Source organism: Phocoena sinus, chromosome 15 (assembly GCF_008692025.1).
Source record: "Phocoena sinus isolate mPhoSin1 chromosome 15, mPhoSin1.pri, whole genome shotgun sequence".
NCBI classification, from domain to species: Eukaryota; Metazoa; Chordata; class Mammalia; order Artiodactyla; family Phocoenidae; genus Phocoena; species Phocoena sinus.
Genome location: NC_045777.1, coordinates 48,934,634 through 48,952,867, shown reverse-complemented (window position 1 = coordinate 48,952,867; position 18,234 = coordinate 48,934,634). Strand labels below are relative to the sequence as shown.

At 44.3% G+C, this 18,234-nt stretch overlaps 1 protein-coding gene across 1 annotated transcript in view; it reads right to left on the bottom strand.

Annotated features, from left to right (window-relative positions):
* BFSP1 (beaded filament structural protein 1) overlaps positions 1–469 on the bottom strand; it is a 44,438-nt gene extending 43,969 nt beyond the window's left edge. Inside the window, exon 1 of the mRNA XM_032605715.1 lies at positions 455–469. The gene's annotated coding sequence lies outside the window, so the exon portion shown is untranslated. The remainder of the gene's footprint in view (positions 1–454) is intronic.
* Between the last annotated feature and the right edge of the window lie 17,765 nt (positions 470–18,234).

Genomic DNA, 18,234 nt, shown 5'->3' with positions numbered 1-18,234 from the left:
AAATACATGACGGTTTAAGGGATGATTAAGCACGATATCCAACTTACTTGCAGTGGTTCAGAAAATAAATAACATATATGCATATGGAATAGACACACACATAAATCAATGTGAATAATAAATAAAACATGCAATAATAAAGCAAGTAGAGAAAATTGCAAATAATTGGTGGATGTAGGTAAAGGGTATAATGGGAGTACCCTATACTATTCCTGAAACTTTTCTGTAAGTTTGAAATTATAACAAAAGAAAAAGCTACCCTCCAAAATCCCAAACACCTCTGGAAAATTTTTGCCGAGAGTAGATGCTTCTTAATGATAGCAAGAAAATGCAAAAATGCTCCTTTGACTCACCAGATGGTATCATGGTCTCGGCAACCAGGATTTCACTGATGAGCAAGGCAGGAGTTTAACACACTAGTGATGAAGGGGTGTTGAGATGTATCTGGACTCACCTCCCCTGAGCACCAGACGACGGGGCACAGCCTTGGAATGTCGTTGAGACACGGTCACACCTACTCATTCATCCTCACTCTGGTTATGCATTAAAAGTGGCCATGCCTGTGACCTCAGGGATGCAGCAATGAGTCATGATCCCAGCAGGCGCCATCCTCAGGACCAAGTTTGGAGAAGTCTCTTTCACAGTTATAATTTCTTGTGGCTTTCACTCTAGCCATGCTATTCATATTTCTGCTCTGTGCTTCTCTTTAAGACATCATTAAACAGACCTACTGCCATGCTCAAGTTGGGTCAGCCTACATCTCAACCACCCACTTTTGTTTTGGAAATAGATTGCCAAGTGGTTTGATGTATCATCGAGCCACAGTGGGCCAACTGGCATGCTCATTTTGCCCTAAAAGGAAGATGTTCCAGACCCCAATTTGTACCAGTAGGAAATGGATCGCAAGGAATTAGGCACAAACATCCATGAAGGCATTTCTAATAGAACTACACAGTCACAGATTTAAACCTACATCTGGTATACCCACTGTTTTTACGGGTCCTTATCTACTTCCTTATTGCTATCAAGAGGAACTAATTGAACTATGTCACAAGAGAAGATGTTCTATCTTCTGAAGTTTACCAACTTCTCAGCTTTGACCTGAAATTGGGACAGATGATATCCCAAACTATTTTATCATCTATTTTCAGATTCTGCACTCAGGGATACTAAGACTGTACATTTTAAGCCCTAACTTTCAACTCTCAGACATAAATTCCACATAAAGTTTTCTAATGAAAGTTCTAATAATAGCTGGTTTGCAGAAGATTGCCATTGTTTGGAAGGCATATAGTGTTACTGAGTCCAAGCACATCCTGCTTGCCACACAACAGCCAATAAATTTACAGATGAGCTGTTAGGGCAAGGAATAGTGACTTTATTCAGAAAGCCAGCAGCCAGAGGAGATGGTGGACTCGTGTCCCAAAGAACCACCTACCCCAGTTAGAGTTCAGCCTTCTTTTATACTAAAAGGGGAGGGGATGTGGCTGGTTGTTGCCCACTTCCTGGTGCCGGAATCATTTGTTCTTGCAGCTGTCCAGATAGGTCTGGTCACAATGTTCCTATAAATCTCCAACAAGACAATTATTTTCTTTTCTGCAACTTTTAAAATTCTATATGAATGGAAAAGTGTTAATACCTTTAAAGGTCAGAGCCTTGAGAATGGGCTCTCCTGTATATTTCAGGCTACAGGCAACATTCTTTTACAAAAGGTGCAAAGCGTGCATGACTAAGCCCCGGCAACACAGCACAAAGGTTAGAGCTAAAGGAATAGATTCGATATGGAATCAGGTTTGTTCCTCTCTGGTACAATTCCCCACTGTCAATGTCCATTCCACCATTTTGCAGGAAAAGGGGTGACAACCGCTCTGCTGAACGGGGGCGATGTGGGGGTGATTGTGGAATGGAACTGATCAACTTGGGGTCAGGAAGTATTGCCAGGTTTGGGCAACCATGGCTCCCCTTTTTATGGCCCTGTCACAACACTTAGACAAGCACTTGAACATAAACATAAATTCCAGCACTTGGTATAAGGATACCCAGGATGCTCTGCTCTGTGCTATCTTTTTCTTTTTGCGGTACGCGGGCCTCTCACTGTCGTGGCCTCTCCCGTTGCGGAGCACAGGCTCCGGACGCTCAGGCTCAGCGGCCATGGCTCACGGGCCCAGCCGCTCCACGGCATGTGGGATCTTCCCGGACCGGGGCACAAACCCGTGTCCCCTGCATCGGCAGGCGGACTCTCAACCACTGTGTCACCAGGGAAGCCCTGTGCTATCTTTATATCCTGCCAAACATTTCAGAAAGGCGAATTATTTCCCCCCTTGGTCCTTTCCAATGAATGGCTATCTCCCGTGTAGTGAAACAAAAGAGAAGACCAAAAGTCATCATTACTTATCTGGTAGGAGGCTTGGCTCGAAACAGCAACTTAAGATCTTCTAATGGCTCACAAGACCAAGTCCCCTTTTCTTTCTTCTGTCCAGTTTCTGGAGGAGCGAACTTTCCTCAGGTCTGGTGAATCCATGGCCTTACATCCTGGCTAACCTAACAGAGGAGGGAGTGTTTAGCAGGACCTCATACGGTCCTGTCTGCTTAGCTGCAAGTTGATGTTCGGGTCCTTGTTCTCTCCAGGTTTTGAGGAGGACTCATCTCTGTGCTAGAAGGGATGCAGGGGCACCTCAGTTGGGTAGGCAGACCTACTGGAAGCAAACTTTTGAACAGAAGTTAGTATACTGCTAGAGTCTTAACATGATTGGCAACTGCCAGGTCCTTTAAGACGTCCTACAGATTCTCCCACACAGGCAGACACCTGGAATGGCCTAGCATACAATATTTCAAAAGGGCTTAATTTAAGCTTGCTTCTGGGAGCCACTCTGATCCATCGCAGGGCAACTGGCAAGGCTTTATCCCAAGTTAAATTAGTCTCTTGACATATTTTAGCAATGTTCTTTTTTTTTTTTTTTTTTTTTGCGGTACGCGGGCCTCTCACTGTTGTGGCCTCTCCCGTTGCAGAGCACAGGCTCCGGACGCGCAGGCTCAGCGGCCATGGCTCACGGGCCCAGCCGCTCCGCGGCATGTGGGATCCTCCCGGACCGGGGCACGAACCCATGTCCCCTGCATCGGCAGGCGGACTCTCAACCACTGCGCCACCAGGAAAGCCCAGCAATGTTCTTTTTACTGGTTGTTTTTTGGCTGCACCACATGGCTCGCGGGATCTTAGTTCCCCGACCAGGGATGGAACCCGTGCCCGCTGCAGTGGAAGCGTGGAGTCTTAACCACTGAACTGCCAGGAAATTCCCAGCAATGTTCTTTTTAAATGTATGATTCATTTTCTCAGTTTTTCCTGTTGATTGTGGTCTCCAGGATGAATGTAGTTTCCAACCAACATGCAGAGCTTTAGATACCTGTCGGGTTATAGTGCAGAGAAAAGCAGGCCCATTGTCACTTTGAAGGGTGTTGGCCCATGCAAATCGGGGGATAATTACCTTAAGGAGAGCTTTCACTGCTTCAGAGGTTTTTATTGTCTGGGTGGAATATGCTCCCACCCATCCTGAAAAAGTGTCCACAGACACTAACAAGTATCTTCATTTTCCTGCAGCTCATCTACCTGCCAGTAGGTTCTCCGTGGGGCAGGTCCTGTATAAAGTACTGAGTTCCCATGGGGGGTGCTGTATCAAGCAGCGGTCTTTGCATTCGTTTTAGCACAAATCATACAGTTCTGAGTGACTCGTTGGATGGCCCTTTGTAGGTTAGGCCCCATTTTATACTTCTGAATCCATTGTAAGGTGGCATCTCTCCCGTAATGGGCACTATTATGAATGTGCCTCAGGACGGGGTCCAAGCCTCGGGATAAAAAAACAATTCCTCATGCACTACATCTCCAGCCGTGCGAGGTGTGATCAAGAGTGGATCCTCACTCTTTAGCCCTTTCTTTGTCCTCTTCTGAATACACCGGCTGGTATTTTGACAGATGGAGCTGAGGAAGAAGTGACCCTCTCACGGCTTGATAATCGCCTTCTTTGCAGCTTGGTCAGCTAATTGGTTTCCTTTTATTATATGAGTTTCGCCTCTTTGGTGGCCTGGGCGGTGCATTACGGCCTCTTGTGAGGGCTTATGAAATGCTTCTAACAGTGACAGGATCTCAGAAGTGTGTTTTATGTCCTTATTATTTGAAGTAAGGAGGCCCCTCTCTTTCCGGATTGCCCCATGAGCGTGCACCATCGAGAATGCAGAGCGGGGGTCTGTGTATATATTCACCCACATTCCTTCAGCAATAAAGAGAATGCTTGTCAGAGCAAAGATTTCTGCCCTTTGGGCTGAGCTCCCTGGGGCCAAGGCTCTCCTCTCAGCAGTCTTCTCTGGGGTTATCACTGCGTACCCAGGGCATCGCCTACCTGGTCCCCATCAGTGAACAGTTCCAAATCTGGCTGGCCAAGCCTTGGTCTGCTAGAGCACACTGGGTCCATGATGTTCAGGCAGTCGTGCTCTGAGGATTGCGTGGCTTCAGTCGGGAGCAATGCGGCTGGATTTAGGGCTGAAGTGACCTGGAGTCTTACGCTGGGATTGTCTAAGAGAATGGCTTGGTACTTTCCCATTCTCCCAGAGGTCAGCCAATAGCCCCCCCTTTTTTGTTCCAGTGTGAGGGACACACACAGTGGTAGGTTGCCCCAGGGTATATTTCTCAGCTTCCTGAAGTATGTCACAATTAGCAGCTACAGCTCGAAGGCAAGGGGGCCACCCTTAATGATACGATCTAGCTGCTTTGAGTTGAGGGATGTTGCCCAGAGCTTGAATTAACACCCAGAGACTTATGTCTTGTTCTTCATGGACATACAATTTTTTAAAAAATAAATTTATTTATTTTATTTTTGGCTGCGTTAGGTCTTCGTTGCTGTGTGTGAGCTTTCTCTAGTTGCGGCGAGCCGGGGCTATTCTTCGTTGCGGTGCGTGGGCTTCTTGTGGTGGTGGCTTCTCTTGTTGCAGAGCATGGGCTCTAGGCACGCGGGCTTCAGTAGTTGTGGTACACGGGCTCAGTAGTTGTGGCGCATGGGCTTAGTTGCTCAGCAGCATGTGGCATTTTCTTGGACCAGGGTTCAAACCCGTGTCCCCTGCTTTGGCAGGCGGATTCCTAACCACTGCACCACCAGGGAAGTCCACATTATTTTTTCAAGGCAACCTGAGTTTGGGGGTAACACACACACTGGATCTGAAGATGCTGCTTTGCCAGGATTTCTACGTGATGTCCGTGTGACTCTAAGGACAATTCCAGGGCATCTCAGAGCTAACAAGCCGATGTTCCCAAGGCTGCATTTGGGGCACTAGTTTGCTGAGTCACTTGCAGTGCTGTTCTGCAGCTGCCTCTTAGGACCTCATAAGACCCAGTTGTTAAATTTTCAGGAATTTGGGAAGCTGGTTGACACCGCACTGGTGGCTTGAAATCAGCCAGGTGGGAATATTTACACCACAGGAATTGACAAACACCATAAACACAGTTCAGGACATTTGCCCCTTGAAAGTCAGGTGTTCAACTGCCATGGCATTACCTGTGAAATAATATAGATCCATCTCTCCAGTGGCAGATGTTGAGGGAGAGAAACTTTTGATGTCTTTTCTTCAGACTCTGCAAACTCAAAGAAGAGAATCAGGCTTCCCAAGTATGTTATGTAAAATGGTACCCTAAATTTAAATGCTCAGTTAAAAAAAAAATTAGACTACAATCAGAGTATATAGCCTGAGAAAATGGCTTGTTTTGATGTCCAGTTGGCTCAAGAAGTTTCTGAAAATTAATTTATGATAAATTGCCTTATAAAGTTAACATAGCTCCCAAAATGTTATGGGGCCATTTCAAAAACTGGGGAAGTCAGCCAGTAAATTAAAGTGTAGCTCTGTAAAGGGAGAAAGATTTATCTCAACAATAGTTGAGACCCAGCTGGAGGAATTGGTCTTTATTTTAGTGGAAAGGGAGATAGCAATCCCTAGCTAATTTCAAGATTTATTTTTCCCCCTGAAATAATAGCTGACCATAGGCTCTGTTGTTCTTGGCTAAGTTTTCTACAAATAAGAATTTTGCAGCTGCAATGACCTAACTTGGGAAACAATTTGATAACGTTTTATAGAAAACACAAAACATTTGTTTTATTCTTTCTGAAGACCAGCAGCGGGACTAGGGGGAGAGCATAATATTTTGCCTTGAAACGGAAAAGAAGTTAATAACATCAGTGGCTGGAAGAATATTTCAGTTCAAATAAAGGTCATCTAAAGCCCGTGAAATGTTGTCTTTCAAACCAGTAATGAACACGCCTCACACAACCAGCTAAAATCCTGGATCCATTCAGTTGGTTATTAGGGCATAAGTGGAGACCTTTATCATATAGCAAACAGCTCTCTAGTTTTGACAAAAACAGCAGGAACAGTGGTTAGCTGCAAAAACAGACGTGTTTTAGAAGGACCAGGGGAACACTTCTTGATGTGGTTGGAAAAAAAGAAAAGCTGCTTGCAGTGACTCGGATTTCAGTTGGATGAGTGCAGATAATCCAAATTAGGCAACATTATTGCTGATAGTTTGTTAAAAAAAAAATATATATATATATATATATATATATATATCTCAGCTCAGCTATCAGCAAAATGCCCCTCCCAAAGCTGACTGAAATATGTACCAGTGAAGTATTTGAAGTAACTTGATACACTGTGTCATAGGACATGTAGATTAAAACCATGGCTGCTTGAGTTAAATAGTCCAGGTTTAAATCCTTCATGACCCATTATGCTATGTGATCTCAGCAAAGAGATGATCTCTCTCAGCCTCACATGCTTCATCTGTAAGCTAGAGATGATATTAGTTCCCAAAACATGTTGTCAGGGTTAAATTATGTGCTTATGATGGTCAGTGCTTAATAAATATCAGCCATTATTTTTTGCCTGTAGCCTGGCTTACTTTAAGCACTTGTGTTGACTTGGAGTCCCCAGAAGCAGACCCTGAGGCAAGGTTCAATTACAAGTATCATTGGCGCTCTGCATCCGTGGGCTCACCAACCGCAGATTAAAAATATTTGGGTGGAAAAAATTGGGGGGACTTCCCTGGTGGTCCAGTGGTAAGGCTGCGTGCTCCCAATGCAGGCGGCTCCGGTTCGATCCCTGGTCAGGGAGCTAGATTCTGCATGCCACAACTAAGAGCCCACATGCTGCAACTAAGAGTCCACACTCGTCAACGAAGATCCTGTGTGCTGCAACTAAGACCCAGCACAGCCAAGTAAAGAAATAAATTTTTTTAAATAATAATAATTAAAAATTTTTTTAAATAAATAAATTTATAAAAAAATTAAAAAGGCTTCCCTGGTGGCAGAGTGGTTAAGAATCCCCCTGCCAATGCAGGGGACACGGGTTCGAGCCCTGGTCCGGGAAGATCCCACATGCCGCAGAGCAACTAAGCCTGTGCACTGCAACTACCGAGCCCACGTGCTGCAACTACTGAAGCCCATGTGCCATACTGAAGCCCACGCACCTAGAGCCCCTGCTCCACAACAAGAGAAGCCACCGGAATGAGAAGCCCACGCACCACAACAAAGACACAACACAGCCAAAATAAATTTATTTAAAAAAATAATAATAATTTAAAAAAATATTTGGGGGAAAAAATTGGGGAGGATTCCCTGGCAGTCCAGTGGTTAGGACTCCATGTTTTCACTGCTGAGGGTGCAGGTTTGATCCTGGTCCAGGAACTAAGATCGCACAAGCCTCACAGTGTGGCCAAAAAAAAAAAAAAAAAGGAAAAAAAATTCCAAGAAAGTTCCAAAAGCAAAACTTGAATTTGCCCATGCTCAGGCAACAATTTACATTGTATTTACCACTATTTACACAGAATTCTATTAGGTATTATAAGTAATCTGGGGACGATTGAAAGTGTAAGGGAGGATGTGCGTAGCTTACAGGCAAACACGACACAATTTTATAGAAGGGACTTGAGCACTTGGGGAGGGGTCCTGGAGCCAACACCCCGTGTATACAGAGGGATGACTGCAGTGTATTTGGGAGAGGATCCAAGACATCAGTAGATGGGTGGAGATGTGGGGCAGGAAGGGAAGGCAGTGAATCATGGGCAACTGGGGCTTACTGCATCTGGGGCCTCTCGGAGACAGAGCAGGATGCTCCACAGAGACATCCCACCTGGGGCGAGGGAAGCTGGGTTCTTATCCACCAACTCCCTGTCCATCTCTGGTTGAACGCGGCTCCGAGGGCCAGCCTTCAGGGTTAGAGGAACGTGTTCAGGGAACACTGGAGGGGCACTGGTAGAGCTTCTAGAACCTGCATTGTTGTTTTCTGATCATTACATGAGCTGAAGTTCCTCTACGTATGTAACAGGTCAACCCTACAGCGATAATAATGCAACAAAACAAAACAAAAAAACTGTATTCATTCTATGCTGGTTTTAATGGAGGTACTAAGAGAAGAAACAATGTAACAAAAAAAATTTGTAAGTTTCCCTCAAATCAACACAGCACTGGGAATAAAATGTGGAGTTTAAACCCATATTCTGCTTTGAATCACTTACTTCTTCCTCAGTACCTACCACCTGAAGCTAGAAATGTATCTAATGTTTTTCATAGTGCTGTGCAATAGCTAAGTTTTCACGAAAAAGGAAAAAAATCCCTCTTTTTCCAAAATCACAAAGTTTTAACAGCTGCAATAACATGCCTCCCCAGTAACTGAAACCACTCAAGTTTTTAGGAAAAATAACGTATTAAGACTTTCCCATGCATCGAGTCAAAGGTTCAGATACTAAAGTGGTAATTAACACCTATAAACTCCATTCCTAAATTGAGAAATTTATCTGTTACATAATCTGATCATTTGTGTCTTTTTCACGTGAAAAGAGGAAAGTCCGTATATATGGCCAACATTTCCAAAATAAATAACTGCCTCAGAGAAAGACTGAATGATTTGACCACATATTATATAGACTTTTTTGTACTACAAAAAAAAAAGCCCAAAAAAACAAAGAAACTTAACAGCAACAACAACCCCCAAACAATGTTAGATACTAATCAAAAACGGAGGGAAAGCTTGCATATTGGATAAAAGACAAAGTACTACATAAAGATCACAAATCAATCCAAAAGGACAAATATCCGATAGAAAAGCGGACAAACAACAAAAGCAACTGAGAATTTTATCTGTTACAGAGTCTGACCATGTGCGATATTTTCAAATGAAGAGAAAAAGCCATATATAAGCAGCCCAGGTTTCTAAAGCAAATAATTGTACTTTAGAGTTTGGTATGAAATGTTAAGGAGGAAGGTGCATGGTCAAAAAACATGAAAAGATGTTCAAGCTCATTATTCATCAAATACTGCAAATATAAAACGAGAAAGTGGTACCTCCCAGCTAATTGGTGAAGGTTAAAAAGATCATTAAGTACCTACCTACCACTGATGTGGGTCCAGGACCTGGACAGCCATACACTATTCCTAGGAATGTAACATTTCCAGAAGGCAAACTGACAACATACTGCATATTTCTTTGGATAGCTCAGGAATTTCGACCTAGCAACTTTACTTACAGGAGTTCAGCCTAAGAAAATAATTGGACAAATGTCTGAACATGTTCTCAGTGGATGCTGTATCAGTTTGGGCTTTCCAGAGAAACAGAACTAATATTATATATATATTGAGAGTGAGAGCGGGAGCGAGAGAGCGGGAGAGTGAGAGACAGAGATGAATTGAGAGTAAGGAACTGGCCTATGCCATTGTTGGGGCTGGTAAGCCTGAAATCCGTAGAGCGGGCTGGCATTCAGCTAAGAGTTGATTTGCAGCTTTGAGTCTGAAATCCATCAGGGCAGGTCTGCAGCCTGGCAGTTCAGGCAGGGTTTCTACTGTTACAGCCTTGAGGCGAAATCCCTCTCCAGGAAACCTCAGTTTTTGATGTTACGGCCTTTAGTTGATTGGACACAGCCCATCCACATTAGGGAGAGCAATCAACTCCTCAAGGAGTGTTTGACCAAGACACTGGGCACCGCGGCCGAGCCACGTTGACCCATAAAATTAACCACCATGGATGGTCACGCCTGCTGCTTTACAGAGAAAACAGGAATCATCAAAAGACACTCCGAACTTCCACCTGGAGTTCCTAGTCCAACACCCCTTTTCCCTTCCTGGGTCTCCTCACCAACATTTGAGTCTGTTTACCACATGCCCTTTCTTTCTTTTTTCTTTAAAAAATTTTTTGGAGTATAGTTGATTTACAATGTTGTGTTAGTTTCAGGTATACAGCAAAGTGATTCAGTTATATGTATACATATATTCACTCTTTTTTAGATTCTTTTCCCATATAGCCCATTACAGAGTATTGAGTAGAGTTCCCTGTGCTATACAGTAGGTCATTCTTTGTTATTGATTTTATATATAGTGGTGTGTTTGTGTCAATCCTGATCTCCCAAAAGGGATTCTCCCAATCCCTTCCTCCCCTTAACCACCTGGTAACCAGAAGTTTGTTTTCCACACCTGTAGATAAGTTCATTTGTAGTCTTTCTTTAGATTCCACATATAAGCAATACCATATGGCTTTTGTCTTTCTCTGTCTGACTTACTCTAGGTCCACCCATGTAGCTGCAGATGGCATTATTTCATCCTTTTTTATGGCTGAGTACTATTCCATCCACACCTTCTTTACTCATTCATCTGTCGATGGACACTTACATTGCTCCCATGTCACACATGCCCTTTCTTGAAGCATTTTTCTTAGCTCCAAGATTCCACTTGCTTCCGGGTTTTCCAATTCTTTACTCCTTCTTAGCCTCTTGAAGGGATCCTCTTCAAATTCACATCCTTGAATTAGTGGGGGTCCACAGGTTCTGTCCTAAGTCCTCTTCTCTTTCCACCCTCTGGGCCACATACAATCACATTCAGAGGCACATAGCAGGCACCCGCCAATAGCTTAAGCAAATATGATGGGGTCTAGAGATAGGCAGGTCAGGGCTGGTTGGTGGACCCTGATTCCTCCCCACTCTCATTCTGCCGACCTTAGTTTGCGGCTCTGGTGCCCCTGCTGACGAGATGCCTGCTGCCAGTGTCTCCCCACCAACTGTTTGGAATCTGATTCATTCACTTATTCAACAGATATCTATTCACAACCTACGATGTGCCAACACTCTTCTGCACTGAGAATACAGACGTGAAAATATATATAAAATTCCTTGTTCTTGTGGAGCTTATAGTCAGATGGGGGAAAACTGAAAGTAAGTAAGATAAACAAGTGAAAAATGCCCTGTGTCAGATTGGGTGATGGGTGCTATGGAGAAGAATGAAGCAGAGGGAACCGTTGCTTCTTGCTGTGCATTTTCTCCTATTACACATAGGTTTTGGGGTGGCGTGGACCAAACATTTTTGTTTGGGGACTTATTTAGCAGTATTGAGTCTCTTATAGCCCTACTCAGAAGCCTTCCATACTCTCTACTCTTTATATTTATTTCTGAATTTATAAAAGCCCCCAAACTGCATATAATATGAGTCTTTAAGCATGGGTAAAACTACCCCAATGAATGGTTTGGAAGGTGTGTTAGGGAATGGAGATGCTCCAGAATTCAACATAGTTTTTTAAGCAGCAAGTTACATCCCCCTGCAATCCCCCCTACAATCCCCCTGCAATCCCCCCTACAATCTCTCCTGCAATCCTCCCTACAATCTGCCCTACAATCCACCCTGTAATTCCCCTGCAATCCCTCCTACAACCCCCCTGCAATCCTCTGAAGCTTTTTACCCGAGTCCTTTCTTGCCTCTCCAGTGCTTTTGCCCTTCAGATGGACCGTAAACATAATTTCTTGAACACTACTAGAGAGACTTCGAGACAATAAGATCGGTATTAACCAGCTCTCACAGATGTTTGATCATGCTTGCTTGTACAGAGTTCCCCCATTTTAAAAAAGGAATGTCATAAAAAATTTTTTTCCATAGAATTAAATAATATTAAGATGGAAAAAAATTAAAAAGCACAGGGAATCGGAAGGCTGGGGTTGTGTGGTAACTTTAGACAGGGTGGTCAGGAGAGGCTTCACAGAGGAGGTGACATCTGAGCAGAGAACCAAGAGAAGTGATGGAACAAGGATCTGGATGGCTTCCTGGCACAGGGGAGCATGCTGATGACGGAATACGATGCTAGCCATGGTTTTAAAAATCACAGGAATACAAAATTATATCTATTGATAGATCAATCGTCTGTGTGTGTGTGGGGGTGGTGTGTAAATGTACAAACTCTGGAAGGACACATTTCAAACCAATGATAGGGTTTCACTTTGGGGAGGGGCAAAGAACTGCAGGGGAGTGAAGTTGAAATTTTCTGTTTTGTTTTGTTGTTTTTAAGTAAGAGAAAGTACTCCCAGGTAATCTGTGTAATTAAAATATTTTCAAGTCACCTTTTAAAATGACTGGATTAAAAGGCAATGGGCAATGAGGGAGGAATACTTATTTTCTTTCTTATACATTTTCAGAATTTAAAAAAAACTGCATTTTTTAATAACCAGGAAAAAAAATGCAACAAGGCGATTTCTCTTCTGTAACTATTTTTACTGCTTTTTGAGTCAACCAGCAGATGACCCAGGGCCCACCTGTGTCACGGCTCGTGGCCAGGGGTCTCCCTCTCCCTTGGCCGGCGGCGGGGTGTTCTTGCTGGGGCCGCCCCCGTGACTGCTGCCTCTGTGCTGCCAGCATCACCGTGGCCACCTGCAGACACACTCCTGCCACGGCCTCTGGGGGTGGGGAGAGCCCCCCAGCAGGCTGCAATGCTTAATAATATAAGATGAGCGAAGAAGCAAAGGGAGGAAAAGTACAGAGGACCAAGCCTTCCAAAGGCAAAGTCCCGGGTCCTTGGCACCCACACCGGGCCCCTGGCACACCCCCTGGTTAATCTCGCAGTTTCTCTCTCCGGGAAGCTGGAGATAAGCTTCCCAGAAGCTGGTGCAAAGGGCAGTCGGATGCAGTGTTTGGTTGCACTTGTGTTCCAGGCCAGCTGGGCGGTGGCTTCTTTACAAGAGCACGGGGAGCGACTTTAGCCATTTCTCTGCCCTCCGACCTCCCCTGCAACGTGTTCCAGAGTCTCGGCCCTGGGGGTCTGCACCTATCCCAACGTGGCCTCCTCTTCCAAAGGATGGACGCCTTCATCCCCTGAGACTGGTTGTAGGAGGGTCATCGGCCTGACCTGGCAGACTGACAGAAACATCTTTTCAGACTTGATGCCTCTTCCGGGTGCCTGGCCTGGGCCCCTCACAGGCTTCACAGTCCCTTAATCCATTTTATTTGAGGCATGGAACTGTGGTCTGAGCCCTTCTCACTTTATTTCCTTTGGGGGAGGGAGTGGGGGGGGCATGCTGCCCACCTTCACTTTATTTCTTTATTGGTCCTCCTCACCATGGATTTACTATGACTCCAGACTGTAAAGTGTGTGTGTGTGTGTGTGTGTGTTGGGAAAGCCAATCTTAAAGAACACTGCTAGTAAGTAAAGCTGCTCTTTTAATAAACTTACAACGGTTGCACAGGATAAAGCAGCTGCAAGGAAGATTGAAGCTACTCATTACTAGGTTCTGCTAAGTTGTTACACCCGCCTTTCCATTGGGTATGAATATTCGTATTTTTTTTTTTTTTTAGAAAATAAAATCAGCTGATGGAAGTTTAGATAATGCTGACTTTGTTTCATGAGAAATAAAAACTCTACTCAGGAGAAGCCCAACCGTTATTTATGGCTCAGACTTTCTAAGTTTTCTCTGAAACAAGCTGATATTCTGCATTCCCAATATTCTCTCCAGAATGCCTAGTTTCTTCTACACAGAGAGGTGGAGGAATTTTTACTCAGGAAGGAAAAAAATTTTTTTTCCTAAGGGGAAAATATTTCTAACCATACCCTCACGAAGTATTTTCATTATATTAGCCACAAAGAGTCTGGACGAAATAAAGTATAAAACCAAAGGCATTTGAAATGGCTTCCTAGCCAGGAAGATCCGGCAACCATCTCAGTTTCTGGACTCAGGAAAAACAAATGAGCTCGCGGCTGGCCAGGAAGGCCACCGCGCAACATCCAGGAAGTGATTTCTGCTGTTTTTTCTCTGAAAGCTTGGGAGTGGAGCTCCAGTTTATTTGTTGACTACACTGTTCTTGTTTCTTGTAACCATAGAGTCTGGTTTAGTTGAGTGTTTCTTATGTCAGCCTCCTGCCAAGCCAATATTTATCATTTTAGAAATTTCCATGAGTCATAAAATAAACCTGAACCCCGCTCTACCTTCTATGGGCACTTCTTTCCTAGAGTTGTTTAAAAGAAAAAGAAAAAAAATGATGAATCTGGAATCCAACACAGCATTTATCAGACCACATGCATACTTTCTCCTGCATCAAGGGTCCTTCTCTGAGACTTGAAAGCCACTGAAGGTGTGCAGCCTGGTGCCTGACCCCTTCCTATCTCCCAGCCCAGACCCCTCTCCGGAGGGCCAGGCCGGAGCTGGGAAACAAAGGAAGCCGGAGAGGTCTGAAGCCAGGAAGTGACTCACTGGCTCATGGGGCGGGAAGGAAGGTTTCCCACAGGAGTGAGAAACATAAATGATCAAGTGATTCCTTCCAACTCCAGCGTGGAAAATCTTGCGAGTGGACCACCTCTTAATGACTGAGCCTAAATTTACTGACCAAAAAATAAAAATAAACAAATGACTGTAAGACGTGATATGTTAGCCTGTCACTGACATGAAGAGTATGTGACATGAACGCTATTTTCTCCCTTTGTGCCAATCAGCTCCCTTCCCCCAGGTGTGGGTGGCTGAGAGAACCCCATCAGGCCACCGCCTGGACAATTACAGCAACTTATTGATTTTGCTGTAAAAATAGGCCCTGTGTCAAGAGCCCAAGGCCTAGAGTTTATATATCAAAATTCGAGGGTCTGCCTTAGTATTACTAGAATAGGCTACCCTACAAATTGCCAATACTGTGTACTCAATAAATCTTCTCTTTAGTGCATTTTTGAGCTAAAGGGGTTAAACTCATAAACACCTTCAGTTTGCAGGTGAGGACAGGAGGCCCAGAGAGTTATGTTGCACAAGAGGTTACACGGCCAGTCAAAGCTGGAACTGGTGACAGCGGTATCAAACACCGCATTGGAAGACTGATGATGGAAATACTGGCATCTTAGAGGCAAAAGCAGAACAGTTATAGCAAAAGGCCCCGGATTTCACATCACAACCTCTGTCCCTTGGCTGTTTCTGGTCTAGCTGTCTTTGAGCCTGCTTTGAGTTCCTCACTGGGCAGAGCTGGGTGTCTCTGTCTGGACCATCATTTGACACCCCTCCTCCCACCCCCAGAAGAAGGGAAAAGAGGAAAGGTAGGAAGCACAGCAGAGCAGCCCCTCAAAGCAAAAACAAACAAACAAACAAAATTCATTTATATCTACCTAGGTATCTTAGTCCACGGAGTCTAGTTTCTTGGTAGAAACATTTGGTGTTCTTTCCTTCCAACCATCAGTCTCTGAGTGAGCCCCTCTCACCACCTTTCTGTACTTGTGTTTACCAGCCTCAGTGAGAAATCATGTGGGGAACTTCCTCTCCTGATACCTCACCCATTAAGCTCCAGTAACATCTCCCTGCTATGATCTGCCCCTCCAGTAGGAGTCTGAGAATTCCCGAGGGATCCTGGGCGGAGTTGTCCTTGGCATTGATCTGTTTGCACTCGTGATCTCCTTGTGGCAGGGCTCATGACTTATTCATCTTCCTGTCCTGGTAGCAAACACAGCCACAGCTGGCACACAGTAGGGACCCAGCTGTCAAATCTAACTGAAAAAATCTTGCAAAGTGGCATCCCACTGTGAACGCAATGTTTCGCCTCCAAACACAGACTTTCATTTTTTTAACGTTTACCTCCTCTTTTTCGTATGAGAAATTCAGTTGGTAAAAATAGATGGGATGACGCAAACATCCTTTAAAAAGGCCAGGCTGCTAGGACTCCTACTTGGTTAGTGTGTATTAGATTGAACCATAAGAAAGTCCTGTTTTTGTAAGTCAAAGATAGTTGAGTTGAGTGTTGCCCATTTTCTATGTTCAGACTAACATAAGTGAAAATAATATAACTACAAATACACCGCTTTTTACTTTTCATCAGACTCTCGAAGGGAACGTTTGGCCCAAGAGGGATGAATAACCACTGGTTGGGGTTATTGTGAGACTACCTACTCCATTTTCTCAAGTATCAATAGTGCACTATTATCTGAAAAACACGTCATAGTTGTTCAATTTTTAACATTATAAAATAGTGGTATATGACTTTAAGGATTAATAGAGAAATCAATAGGGTTACCATGTGGTACTACATTGTTCCCATGAATGTACTTAAATATATTTAGCCCTTTCCTAAAATAGATGCCCAGGCCCCTGGGGCTGCCTGATCCAGCAGGACTAGGCTACAGTAAAGGAATGTCCAGAATGTATTTCCTGTGGCTTCCATTTGCCTCATTTTGTATAACCACCCATCCCCCGTGGTGTTAAGGAAGCAACAAGGGGTCCCTAGTTCTCTTGTTCAGAATCACTGTGAGAATAATAATAAGCAGATGGCTAACTCCTCTGGGATCCTAAGGAACATCTCTCCCCCTAACCTCATCTGTAGAATGGGACTAATAATAATATCAACCTATGGCCATCACCACTAGTTATCTCCCAATATCCATTTCCCCTTCTTCCTTGGTAAAGGAACCCCTTTACCAAGGGGTAAAGGGCTTTACCAAGGGCTCAGTTTCTTAGCTGAGCACGTTGCTACTCAGAGAAGAGACCACACTTCCCAGCCCCCCTTGCAGCCCTGTGACCAAGTTCTGATCAGTGAGATGAAAGGAGAAGCCTTGCCTGGAACTTCTGAGAAGTTTCTTTAAAAGGGAAGAGGCCGATGTCACATTTCTACTTCCACATTTAAGGAGTTTGCAGCTCTGTCCTAACAACAAGTAAGAAGCTGGACAGACAATTCTTCTTGGATCCATAAGAGAGAAGAGAACACAGGGCAAACCGCCGCCCCCAAAGTGGAGACAGACAGGAGAATCCAGGGAGCTGTGGTTAACCAGAGCAGTCTTACGAGGGGAAACCACTGGGGAACCAGTGCCAGGTGGGAAAACCTGAACTGTGATGGACAAGTTAGGGGAGGCTCAGTGTGGACAAGTCTGAGGGTTAAAAACTCCCGAGAGACTCAGTCACAGGGGGACCCTATGTTTTGCCTCCTGAAGCTTACTATGTTCCCACAGTAAATATCAGAGAAAAATCCCCTCCTGCTTCCTGCAGGGCAGGGCAACAGGAACCATTGGGAAATCCTCCAGAGCACTTTGTTCTTAACAAAGCCTGCCCTCAGGGGAAACTAGTTAATCGGAGCCTAACCAGTCAGGATTTGATCAGAGCCTAACTCATCTGGGTAAGGGAAATACCCACCTCCAGCCCACTCTAGACAACTTGGGGGTGGGGGTAGGAGTGGCTGAGAAACACTTGTGCCGTCCACAGAGGCACAGGCTCAGTAAAAGACTGAGTCCCCTCACACCACACCACCATGTTACTAAAGGCCTATTCACCACAGTTCCTTTTACCTAGGACATCATGTCCAGCTACCAAGAAAAAATGACAAGGCATACCAAAAGGCAAAAAACAAACAAACAAACAAAAACCCATAAAGAATGCCTTTGATGGGCTTATTAGTAGACTGGACACAGCTGAGGAACGAATCTCTGAGCTAGAGGACATATCAGTAAAATCCTTAAAATCAAAAAGCAAAGAGAACTGAGACTGAAAAATACAGAACAGAAAATCCAAGAACTGTGGGACAGCTACAAAAGGGGTAACATACAGGTAATGGGAATACCAGAAGAAGAAAAAGAGAAAGGAGCAGAAGAAATATTTGAAACAATAGTGACTGAGAATTTCCCCAAAGTATTGTCAGACACCAAACCACAGACCCAGAAAGCTAGGAGAACACCAAGCAGGATATGAATACCAAAAAACTACACCTAGACCTATCATTTCAAATTACAGAATATCAAAGATAAAGAAATCCTGAGAAGGGGAAAAAAACATCTTACCTATAGAGGAACAAAGATAAGAATGACTGACGTTTCCTCAAAAACCATTCAAGCAAGAAGAGAGTGAAGGGAAACACAAAGTGTTGAGAGAAAAAACCCACCAACCTCGAATTCTGTACCCTGCAAAATTATCCTTCAAAAGTGAAGGAGAGGGACTTCCCTGGCAGTCCA